General features: G+C 29.4%; 1 long non-coding RNA gene across 1 annotated transcript; it reads right to left on the reverse strand.

Annotated features, from left to right (window-relative positions):
• Positions 1 to 4423: 4423 nt before the first annotated feature.
• Positions 4424 to 9518, reverse strand: LOC146993023 (uncharacterized). The gene is made up of 4 exons (XR_015038939.1): positions 9362 to 9518; positions 8260 to 8367; positions 7735 to 7904; positions 4424 to 6578 (listed from the first exon to the last, which is right to left on the reverse strand). It is a non-coding gene; the product is annotated as an uncharacterized LOC146993023 (long non-coding RNA).
• Positions 9519 to 12608: the final 3090 nt, after the last annotated feature.

Raw genomic sequence — 12608 nt, forward strand, 5'->3', positions numbered from 1 at the left:
AAATCTTACAAATCTCAACAGCAAAGGATGCCGAAGAATTTTCACATATGAAAGACAGAGAAGTCAAACAATGAATCAGAAAATTACAAAAGAAGAATTGTGTGCTTATAAAACCCCTTAATAATAAAAGCGCTCATTACGAATAAGAGCTCATAACTGAAGATAAGATGAAGGAACTGTTAAATAACACAAGAGCAACATCTGATCTTTTAGCGGAGATTGACCCAATAAAAGAAAATACGGGACACTTTAAAAGAACTACTGGGAAACATGTGCTCTTTAGAGCGACACGGTTACAGTTCCATCAGTCATTATTATAAGGAAAAGACATCAGCTTTTTCAAAAAATAATTCTGTTCATTTGTCAAGAGAACGGAAAAAGTCCAAAAGAAACTTTCAGAGTGCTTTTCAAAACAAAGTTGAAAGTTAATCTCCAGAATTTAACTTCGATAATATCAAAACATCTCTGATTTGATTTCAAAATGAATTTTTAGTTATGGAATCAATTTTAAATAGATCTTCGCAAATTGGTTCATGAAAATTCACAATATGACAAAATAGTTCAGATTAAGGCGGAAATATAATAAAGTATGCTTAAAACAACTAAGAAAAAGCACATTTTGAGCAGCCTTAACAGAAGACAATTTGGTTCCACTAACTTTCTTTACGAGTACTCATTAAATTTTATTCAAATTTCTTTTTTTTCAACATTTAACTTTCAATGGCTTTTAAGAGAAACAGCACTTGATAGAGAGACTCTAAATTAGGAAAAAACTGAAACAAAATTTGTTTATACACAGGCAGTGCAATTACACTGACCTGTTGAGAAGAGAAGACCCCATTGGACAGGGAAAATATTAGGCCACACAGAGAGGAAAATGTTTAGCCTCTCGTAATGCGAAAGGAGGCCACTTGGGAAAAAATTACACTACAGCAGTAAATTTGAAACCACTACGAAGCAACAGAACTCTAAGAAATCTCAGACTTCTGATATTTATAGTGTGATTAACAGTTCCGCCTCACTTCGAATATTACAATACAATATGAAGAAAGCACCAATTCAGACACTTCAATATGGAATTCAAAACCTAAGAAATTAATGCATAAATGCTACCCTAAATATTAAAGCATAATGTGAAGCGTTCATGTAAAATTTATAACTAGTAAAACTCCAATATAAAGCAAATTGCGAAAAGGGACGTACAAATTATAACATTCAAGCATTTCTAGTGGAAATAAAGTTAATATAAAACAAGAATTACCAGCCACAGATGTCTTTTTGCTCTGCATTATTTCTCCGTTCTTTTCATCTTCGTTCTTTTTCTTTCATGATATCATGTTCTGGAATCCAAGAATGCACAAAAATGATGACAAATTACACTAGAAGAGACCTAGGGGGTAAAAGGAAGCATTAGATTTTAACTAATTTGAAATTAAAGAATAATTATACACAAAGAGAAATATCTAATATTGTTTCTTAATATATAAAACTTCAAAAGTAGCCTTCTTTGTTTTAAATTCTAGCAATGTGCTACATTGTTACTAAAATCATGACTGAAGTCAATAGAAAAGCAAATGATTTTCCTAATACGACAGAAGTACAGTAAGCGAAGGGGGTTTTTAATGTATGGGTACAACATGAACAATGAAAGAAAAAAAAATTAGACAGTTATTACAGAATTATATAATATATTATATAATAACTGAAATATTATGAGGTCATAAATATAATAACTAAACATAATTCAAATATTTTACTTTTAGCATTGAAGCATATATTCTACATTAAACTGTCTTAATTCACATACAGAATTAGTAATATAATAGCTCAAAATATTGTAAGAACCAAACACGCATTATAAAAACATTAAAAAAATTCTATATACATTTATTAGTGTTACAGACAGAGGGTTTATTCTGAAATATTATAAGGTCACTTTCAATGAAATGATAGAAATTTTCACTCAGGGAAGGGACATTCTGTCTGGCTGCCTAGGTTCCATCCCAGCTTCTGTTACAAAAGTTTCATAGAATAATTTTTAAAATCCAGAAACGAAACTTGTGAAGAAATTATTGAACATACCTGGTTCTATGATTTAGCCATTCTTACACACATAATAACTTGAAGGGGAGGAGAGAACTAAACTAAAGCCTTTGAATTAAAGGGTATTATAAATTCATTTTAAATCAAATTAATTTTGTGAAAATATTACTCAAATATAAGAAATATACATTTTTACCATAATCTAATGTACGTTTTGCCACTTGGAAAATCTCAAGAACTAAAGCGTGAAATATAAGAAAACTGAAACAAACATTTGGGTAATCTCATGGAACTTAAGTTAGTTTCTAAATTAGATGTTTTGAGTGTATTTAAAACAAGGCCAACTACTTCATTCACTTCAAACCCATTACATAATACTAGTATTTAAGAAAAATGGTAAAAGATTGCAAATATGTTAAATAACAATTCTACTGATCTGGAAATGGAAATAACTTATTTTCATCCTAATTAAGATCAAGAATATCACAAAAAGCCATTTAATTTGTCCACTGCTAGAATTTCATTCATACGTGTTTCAACATTCATCAATCAACACGGGAAAGAATTTATCTGCTACTTTAAACAACTTCCATTGACTGAAAATTAAGTTTAAAAAATCTTACAAATCTCAAAAGCAAAGGATGCCGAAGAACTTTCAAATATGAAAGACAGAGAAGTCAAACAATGAATCAGAAAATTACAAAAGAAGAATTGTGTGCTTATAAAACCCCTTAATAATAAAAACGCTCATTACGAAGAAGAGCTCTTAACTGAAGATAAGATGAAGGAATTGTTAAATAACACAAAAGCAACATCAGATCTTTTAGCGGAGATTGACCCAAGCAAAGAAAAAACAGGACACTTTAAAAGAACTACTGGGAAACATGTGCAAAGAATGTCTATGTAAAGAAGGAAAGGTTCCATAGACGTAGTGTAAACCAGTTTGCCTTCTGCGCCGCTAGAAAGAAGAGGGAACATTTGGCGACGGAACATGTTGGCGAGAATTTCCCCCTCTGTAATGTACCAGACCTTACCGAGATTTTCATCCTCCGCAACGTATTATGACATTCTTTGGTATTATAGGAGGAATACGGATTAAGAGGAATCCTTCTTTGACAAAATGTTTCTTTGACTTTAATTTCGCGATAATTTAAACTCGGATTTTCTTGCTTTTTTTTGCTCAAAATAAATAATCCATTAATTAATTTAGCGCAAAAAAAAATATTTTATTTACCTTTACACAAAACGATATTCGCGTTAATAATATTGTTACTAAATGTACTTAGGTAATTTCATATAAGAAAATCTTTTATATTAATTCAGATTATTTTATAAATTTATCAGTGTTTTTTAAATATACTGAAGGTGACTTTTTTTCACGATTCGCACTGTTTCTTTCAATATTTCCAAGTTATAGAACATACCAAATTACCTCATATTAAGTAAATAATAAAACCTCCAAATTTTAGAATAACTTAAGTTTTGATACAATTAAATATTATATATGACATATATTTCTTTAAATTCTGTGCATATTTATTTAATAAATCTTTAACAAAATCTTCACTCTTTTTATATAACTCTACATAATTGTTTTCTCACAGATGTTACTTTTAACATTTCAGGCAGACTTACAAAACGTTTAAGAAATTTCGCAATTTTTTAAACAATACTGAAGTTATAGATGAAATACCAAAAACTATCATACCTTATCTCACATTCTCTATCTTTTTCCTGTTTGTATACATACATATATATATATATTTATACATTAAGTTTTGAATGCCTCGTTTGATATATTATGCAGACCTTAAAAAGATTCTCAGAAATATTACTACTGCAACTATATGTAATGTCAACCATTTTTACTTCTAATATTTAATATAATCTGAAATTAATTGCAGAATTAATATTAGACTTTGCGCCCACTCCTCCTTTTTATACTTCTGTACATATTTCCCCCTCATGTAATTTGTTTGACGTATTCTGTAGCTGTGAATTAAAAAACTTTTCAGAAGCATAATTACTAACTGTAAACAATAGAAAAATTATCTACATAATTCAGCCAAGTATAATTTTTAATATTTAATCTAGTCTGAAATTAATAACAGAAATAATGATATACTTTACTCCCTTCCTTTACTTCTACATACTTTCTTATGCCATTTGTTTAATACGTTATCAAGACTTTAAAGAAAGCTTTTCAGAAATATCATTACTGCTAGTAAACAACATTAAAAACTATCTATGTGATGTTAATTAATTAGCAACCATAATACTTAAAACAATCAGATATTACTTTTAGGAATACGACATATTTTATAATTCCACTCAGATTTAATATGTCTCTTAAATATTAAACAAAAAAACAAAACCAGAATTTATTTTAATATATTTTCTATTTATTGATTTTCTCTAACTGCAGACAAAAAAATACATATACATTTAATTATCTAAATGAGCAGTAAGCAATATTTAAAAAAAAAAAATTCTTAACTGATTTGTTAATGTAAGAAAATTTTTTCTTGTTATCAAAACATTTCACATATAAACATTCTTGTTCATAAATTTTTTCTATTACAAACTCTTTGCAGGATTACTAAACCACATATTATTAACATAATTATTAAAAGATTAAAATAATAGCTAGCAGTTTTTGTTGTGCTTATCATAATGTTCTTTAATGTGTCCTAAACTTAAATGTTCTTTACTTAAAGTTTTCTATTGTTACAATGTTTTGCAATCCTTTCACAATATAATCTACATTGTTACTCTCCAAAGTCCTTTTTCTTTGATGATCCATGGGTGTCAACATCTTACCATCTACTGCTGGTTCCAGCGTAATTTATCCAATTTGCATAAATACTAACAATGGCAGACTGCGAAAACCTACCAGTTGTTCAGTTTCATAGATACTTGTTTCGAGCCTCATTCGAGTTCACTGAAAAATGAGTCCCACATTTTTCAGTGGTCATAATGTTTTGTCGGCCCACCAGCGGCCAAGCGGTAAAGTCGCTGAACACTGATAGTTCGGTACGAGGTTTGAATCCCGCGAACGGGCTGGCTGCATAAGTGTTTTCGTGGTTTTCCCCATGTGTAACAAGTATACGAGCCAGTTTCCCTTAGAAAGTCCTCCACGAAGGCATTCCTCCCCTTAGGCAGATAGCCCTAGTGTGCTTTACCATAATTAAATACACCAACACCATAATGTTTTGTCCTGTCAGTGTATATGCAAGAGTTATAATACGATAAAAGCAACATTTACACTCAAGGAATGTACATATTTTGCTGCATTATGATTGAAATATAAAGCAGAAGAAGAACCAAATTTACAACCAAGAGGTTTAAACAGTATTATTTAAATTAAAAAATCCTAAATTGCATTAAAAAAAATTTAATCTGTATAGGTTACTGAAGTCACTGACTGTATTATTTAGTACTTATTACGTGCAACATTGCGTAAATGAATATTTATACTGCGACTCAAATCCTAATCCTATTATTAAACATAAATATAACATAAGTTGATCATTTTCTACACTATTAAATGAACTAATGAAAGAAACATTATTATGGAATTAATATATTACATTATTATGACAAATTGGTATGCATAATAGCTATTAATAATATTTGAAATATACTTGTTAGTCCTCTTATTTTTTACTTTTTTAAAAAACAAATCAGTGGTCACAGAATTTAGTTATGAATGATTATTCTTTTTTTAATTTTATAAAAAAAATTTAGTGCATTCAGGATGATTCAACCAATATTGTATTCAGTTTCACAATAAATAAATATATTTATCAAAGAATAAAATTTACATCAAGAAATTTATCCTGAAATGCATAATATCTGCATACTTAAAATTCAATATATAAAGAACACATGTGGCAATTAAAAGCACCAGTTCCATATAAACTTAAAAATCATGAAGTATTCTAAATTCATACGTAATTGGTTCACTATTATTCCACATTAAAAAAATTAGCATTCATAATCAATAAATCACTTAGAACATGATATAAAAACTGATTATTAGCATAATAGAAAATAGACACAAAATTCCCCAGAAAAATTTAACAAATAAAAATAAAATCACTTTCTTAATTAATTAATTTTTTCCAATCATACAATACATAACATACAATTTTCAATACATAACTTTAATACATATTTATATTTCAAGATATTGCTTCTCACACAGACTAAATTTAAAATAAAAAAAAACTGATTGAGGAGTTTCTTAATAATTTCATGAATTTTGGGATTATACATATTATGAGAGATGTAAAATTTATTATATTTTACTTATACAACAGATCAGATGAAAAAATTCCAAAATTATAGTATATTAAAATCCAAATTTGGAAAATGAATTATAAACATAATAGTATTAACAAATGTAAGGAGTACATTTTTAATTTGGTCCTCATTTACATATGGAAGTTCTTGAGTCTCATCTGTTTTTTCTATTTGAGTCAGTGACATTGTTTCAGTATGTACTACGTCCACGGTCTTTTGACTTTCATCATCTAATAAGAATAAATATAAAAAATACTTCATTTAAATATAACATAATACATAATCCTTTACAGTACAAATTTGCAATTTAATAAGTTAACAATTTTACAGTATTGAGTATTTCTGGAAGACCTTTTCTGTTTATTCTTAAATTACTTACCATTACTGACACAGCTTGTATTTATTTGAGCTGTTTTTTATTTTATCATAAGATTCTGTATTTTATATGATTTTTTTTTCTTGTAATTTTCTTTACTGAGTTACTGTAGTTGAAATATTAGTTTATAGATTTTTAAGTACAATGTGATAGACCCAGTGCAGATTCTAAACTGTTGGCCACTGACGTGCAAATTAAAACTGGCTGCCCTTTTTTACAGAGATATGTTTGATAATCATTTTGTTGACCTTAAATCTGGCCACCTACATGCTGTGCACCCTCTTGCCCCAGCAAGATAATATAACCTGGATATAACCCTACATAAAAAAATATCAGCCAATATTGTGCACCTAACAAACAAAAAAAAAAAAAAAAAAAAAAAAAAAACCCTTATTCTTACTGACAAAAGATTCTTAGTTATCCATCTTCTCATTTTTATCACAAAATGATATGATATTTATGCCTCTAGTTTTGGGTTTAGACGTTTTCAATAAACATGTGGAATACTAAAGGGCCACAAAAATTAGTTCAGCAAGGAAAAAAATGCCAAAACTCAGAAGCAGCAATGCTCGTTAATGATTTTCATTGCTTTTTAAGTTGTGAACTTATACACAAGGTACTGTAGTCAATTTTAAATAAGTAATCACCTGTGATCTAAGAATGACATTGATTCCTCCAACTGATTTTTATGGGAAAAATAGTTTACTTTACAAACAAAAAAACAAACTGCTTACAAGCTTTTTCAATGATAAATGGTCATTAGGAAAAAATTTAATTTTCATTGTTAGGATTCATGAAAAGTATTTTTCTTTACTCAATGAACCTTCATATGAAAAATAAATGGTTTGAATCCAGCGCTACTGATGTATCACTAAACCATACAAAAACAACCGATTCATTGAACACGAAATGCACAGTTAAAAATTGAAATTATAAATCAAGATAAAAACTTACATTATCGCAAGGAATAAAATTTAATTTTACATAAATGTATAAAGAATCATATTTACCTGTTTGCCCTAACTTCTTCGGTACAGCACAGGAATGTAGGTAACGGAATTTGGTTGTACGGAAGTCACTTTCAGTGAAGTGTATAGAACGCACTTTTCCTTTTTTGTATAATTCATATGCAGATTTGCTGAGCAGATCCTTATTGCAGGCAGCAGCCCACTGTTTTGACCTGTAAAAACAGAAAAGAGTAACTTCATTTTCTTTGATTTAATGAATTTATTGCTAGTGAAGATGTAGCATCGTTTAAATGAAGTAATTTTAATGAAAATTTGGCTACACATTAGAATGCTAATTCATTAATGTTTATTATTTACAATAATTTTTATTAAATAATCAAAGTACCATCTGATTTAGGTGGTCGTAAAATTAAAATTAGAGATAGTTTATGAAGTAGTTACTGCAAAATAAATTACTACCTGAAATTATTGATAATGTATATTTACTAGACAAAGATATGATAATGATATAATAATCAAATATTTATAAATTATGCGTGTATGTAAATATAAGTTACAAACTCTTACCTCACAGGATCCTTAGGGAATCCGAAGAATCTTCTCTCTGGATTTTTCCAAGATGTTGTACCACAACAAAAACATCTATATCATGTTTTGGTAGCTGCTTTCCTTTTCCTAAGCAAGAGATATAAAATAAATTAGTCGATCACTCCACATTACGAATGAAAAAATAATATGCTTTGAATTTGCATTTTTATAGAAACTGATAAAATAAAAAAATATCATATAAAATGTGAAAATTGCTGCAAGTATATTTTAAGTGCCACTATATAAGGCTACATTTAAAATAATATTTAAAGATTTCCATAACACTAATCAGAAATTATTTTTTAAACATAAGAAAGGTTGGTTTAATCCTAGTATCCGGTGCACAAGGGATTTGGCTACTTTTGGCGAATTTATAATAATGGCGAATTTATAACGGGACATACACGATGAGTTGTTAAACGGGTCATTTTGGTGTTGGTGAAAATTTTCAAAATTGCGCCAAAGCTGCACCGTATACTAGGATTTTACCGATTACATTTTTTAAATTATATTCATTTTTGAAATTTTTTCATTGATATCTAATTTAAGATTCCGATTTTGGTTTAATCCTAGTATCCGGTGCACACGGGATTTGAAAAACGGGACATATACGATGAGTAGTAAACGGGTCATTCGAAGAATATATATAGTTATACATAGTATATACTATGTATATAGTGTATATACAATGTATATACACTTATACACTATAGTTTATATATAGACGTTCTTTGGATCATGTTTGGTGTTGGCGATAATTTTCAAAATCGCGCCAAGCCTGCACCGTATACTAGGATTTTACCGAAAGGTTTTTAATTTACATTTAAGGCCTTCAATATTCTACATTTCATTAATTAAAATTATTAGTTCACAGATTCTAACATTTAGAAATTTGAAAAGTATTGGCAATAAAAATGTTATACCTGCAATGCGAGGTAGAAAAATCTCTTTACAGAACTTGCATGATTCGTATCTTTAGATAAAATTTTGCTTGGTCAACATGGAAATAAAAAGCTACCACTAAAAAATGTTATTTACTACATTCAAAGTTTAATGATAAAAAGTTAGAAATAACGCTTACCTGGGAAATGATGAAATATTAGGTGAAGTTTCACTTTCACTAGCTGAACTTGCATTATCCATATCGCAGATTGATTTATTGATATCCGACTTGATCCGTCAATATGGAGGGAAAAAATGGTACCATAAAGCTTCCGGCAAACCTGTTCGAACCATGGAGGTAAGAAAGGGAGGAGGGGCCATTACGCGCTAGAAGTGAAGCACTGCTCTGAAGCTTGGGTCACCAGACGGGGTGTTGTTTGTTTACATTCAGAAGCTCGCTTGACAAGATTCTGATAGTATTTCGACACACGACAGTTCCATAGAAATCGAAAAACGGACACTCTCGCATGAAAGAAACATTCATAGTGTAATGGATAATAGCAATTTGTATAGTTTACTGACATTTACGCAAAAATCACATCTTGGTTATTTTTCGATAACTAACAACAGCGATTTTGATTATGAATTTGTTTTATAAAATTCTAAGCTGTTGCACTACAAAAATATAGATTTTAAGAAAATTGCTAAAAGAGATCTGCCAAAATTTATTTTCTAGAAGATTTAAAAAGTTTGAAACTTGATGGCTAAATGTAAATATAAAATTATGTATGTTAAAATATTTGTAATTAGGCACATAGGTCAGATTAAGATTTTATTAAATAGAGTAACGCATGCAAGGGCTATCTGCCTAAAGAGAGAGATGCCATTGTGGAGGAATTTTGAAGAAAAACTTACCTTTGAGTGGGTATTAAAAATAATACTTATAATTTTCATTCAAATTATATTCATATATATTTTTTATGTAAAACTTTCGGGTGTATGCTAAATTAGTGTAAATTCCTTTAGACGAAAAATATAGTGAATGCACAGAAATTAAAGATTTGCGCATGCCGGAAATGATAAATAGGAAATATGTATGGGTATTTATGCATGTGCTTGCAAAAAGCATGTATCTGCCTTCGACAAAATACTTACATATTCATTAAATTATTTATAAATGTATTTGAAATGAAGAATTTATTCACTTATAAACAACTGTGAAAGTACTGTGAAGAAATCTAATAATTAAATGTATCTAATTTATAATGATTATAAATGTTATCTAAATATATAATAACCTTAATATTGAATTGTAAACATAAACTGAAATCCTGTTGACAAATACGTTAACAAACTATTTAAGCAAGAATTGTTCGTATTGGAAAGCAATCTGTTAAAAGGTATTGTAAAGCAAATGCTATGAGATGCGCACTTAAGAACGTAATAAAGAGTTTTGGAATATGTATTGTTGAAATGAAGGGTAAAAAAAAATCTGATAAGTATAATTAAAAGAATTATTCACTTTACATTTTATAATAACTCAGTTACAAGTTTTAAATAATACTTAAAAAAAAAAAACTTATTTTATTCCCTTTCAGAAATGTTCAGAGAAAGTCAAATACTATTTAATTCCTAATAATTCTCTAATTTAAAATGAACCGAATAAAGCATTAATTATAAATTGACTTACATTTTTCGATTTAAAAGAAGCCAAAAAATCATGTCATATTTAAGAAAGTATTTTAGGAAGAAGCTCTATAAATAGAAAAGAAATAATGCATAATTTTAATATTAATAATACAATAAACTTTGATCTTAATTTTTGTACCTTAACCGAATAAAACCGAATTACCTTAATTTTTTTTTCTAATGTAATTAACGAAAACTTGTGAAAATATTTCATTCAAATTAAACCATTCTGAGAAAACTGTCCTGTGAAAAGTATAGCATTTAATTCCGTTCAGAATGAAATGTTGTTTAAAAATATGTTGTTTTCACATACTTAGGACCCTGAAGTGTTGTAGAAAAAGAAAATATATACATTTATATGTATATTTGCGACGTAATTACGAAATATTTACACCCGAAGGCGTCAAATCCCATAGAACTCAATGGTAAATGACCCAATGTTTTGGTCACCACGTAGGGATCGCCGGTGTTTCAGAGCAGGGTACGGAGAAACTTGTTTAGGGCGACTCCTTCTTACTTCCTACCTCCATGGTTGGAACTTACAAGCGTCTAGCCCCTCAGACGCTAGTTTCCTCCTGGTTCCTCCCTGAACATCTGCGCAGGTTACTGCGCATGTCGTTATTTTCCTGAAGGCGCCTCGTATTTACTATTATTGATTTTGCTCTTTAACTGCTGTGGTAGCGTGTGATCGCTGATTCAGTTCTCTTTTTTATTTTGCTTCGATTATTATATCTTCTGCACAAAATCAAGAAAAACTGCCCATTTCAGGGCCAAATACTTCTGTCGCCTCAGAAGGTATTTTTGATTCTAAATCGTATCAAAATCAGGAAGGAATAACCGTGTGCGATAATTTCAATTGTGGTATGTCTGATAATTCTGATTGTGTTGTGAGTGATATGGTTCATTGTGCAAATGATTTTAGTATAGCTGAGAGTGGTTTTGTTTGCCGTGATTGCTTAAAACTTTCAACTATAGATACAATTTAAAACGCCATGCATATAAATTTCATTACAATAATACTACATTAATTGAGTCTCTGAAAACTAAGTTCTAATAGTATGGTTGATTGTGCAAATAATTTTAGTGTGGCTGAGAATAATTTTGTATGCTCTGATTGCTTAAAAACGTTGAAACGGCATACCAACACATTACACTCCAATAATACTACATTAATGATTCTTTAAAAAGTGGTCGATCACCAAGCTACAAATGTGAGGACTGCTATCTGAAATTTAGTGACCTAAAAAATTGGAAATATCATCAAAATAAAATTCATACTTCTAACAGGTAACTATGTGTGTCCTGTATGTTATGCTAATTTTGAAAAGCGAGAAATAATATTTCATTTCAGTAATGTTTATGATGTTGATTTGAATCATACTGAGCTAGAATTTAATTCATTTGATGATTTTTTGGCATGGAAGGCAGAAATTGAAAATAATACGAAGTCAAAATTTCTTATGGAGTAAGCATATTTAATATACATGGTGTAATGCCACTGTTCAGGAAATTTTATATCAGAAAGTAAAGGTTTGCGTCACTTAAAAATCCTTGATAGCAGTAAAATAAATGCATATTGCCCAGCTGAATTAAAAGTAACAGAACATACAGATGGCAAATGTGTAGTGTCATAACAGAAAAATAGGGCCCACCAGCGGCCGAGCGGTAAAGTCGCTGAATACTGGTAGTTCGGTCCGAGGTTCGAATCCCGCGAACGGACTGGCTGCATGGGCGCTTTCATGGTTTTTCCCATGTGT

This window comes from Stegodyphus dumicola, chromosome X2, assembly GCF_044657685.1.
Source record: "Stegodyphus dumicola isolate Sdum_Otavi_A_Nest chromosome X2, ASM4465768v1".
Lineage (NCBI taxonomy): Eukaryota > Metazoa > Arthropoda > Arachnida > Araneae > Eresidae > Stegodyphus > Stegodyphus dumicola.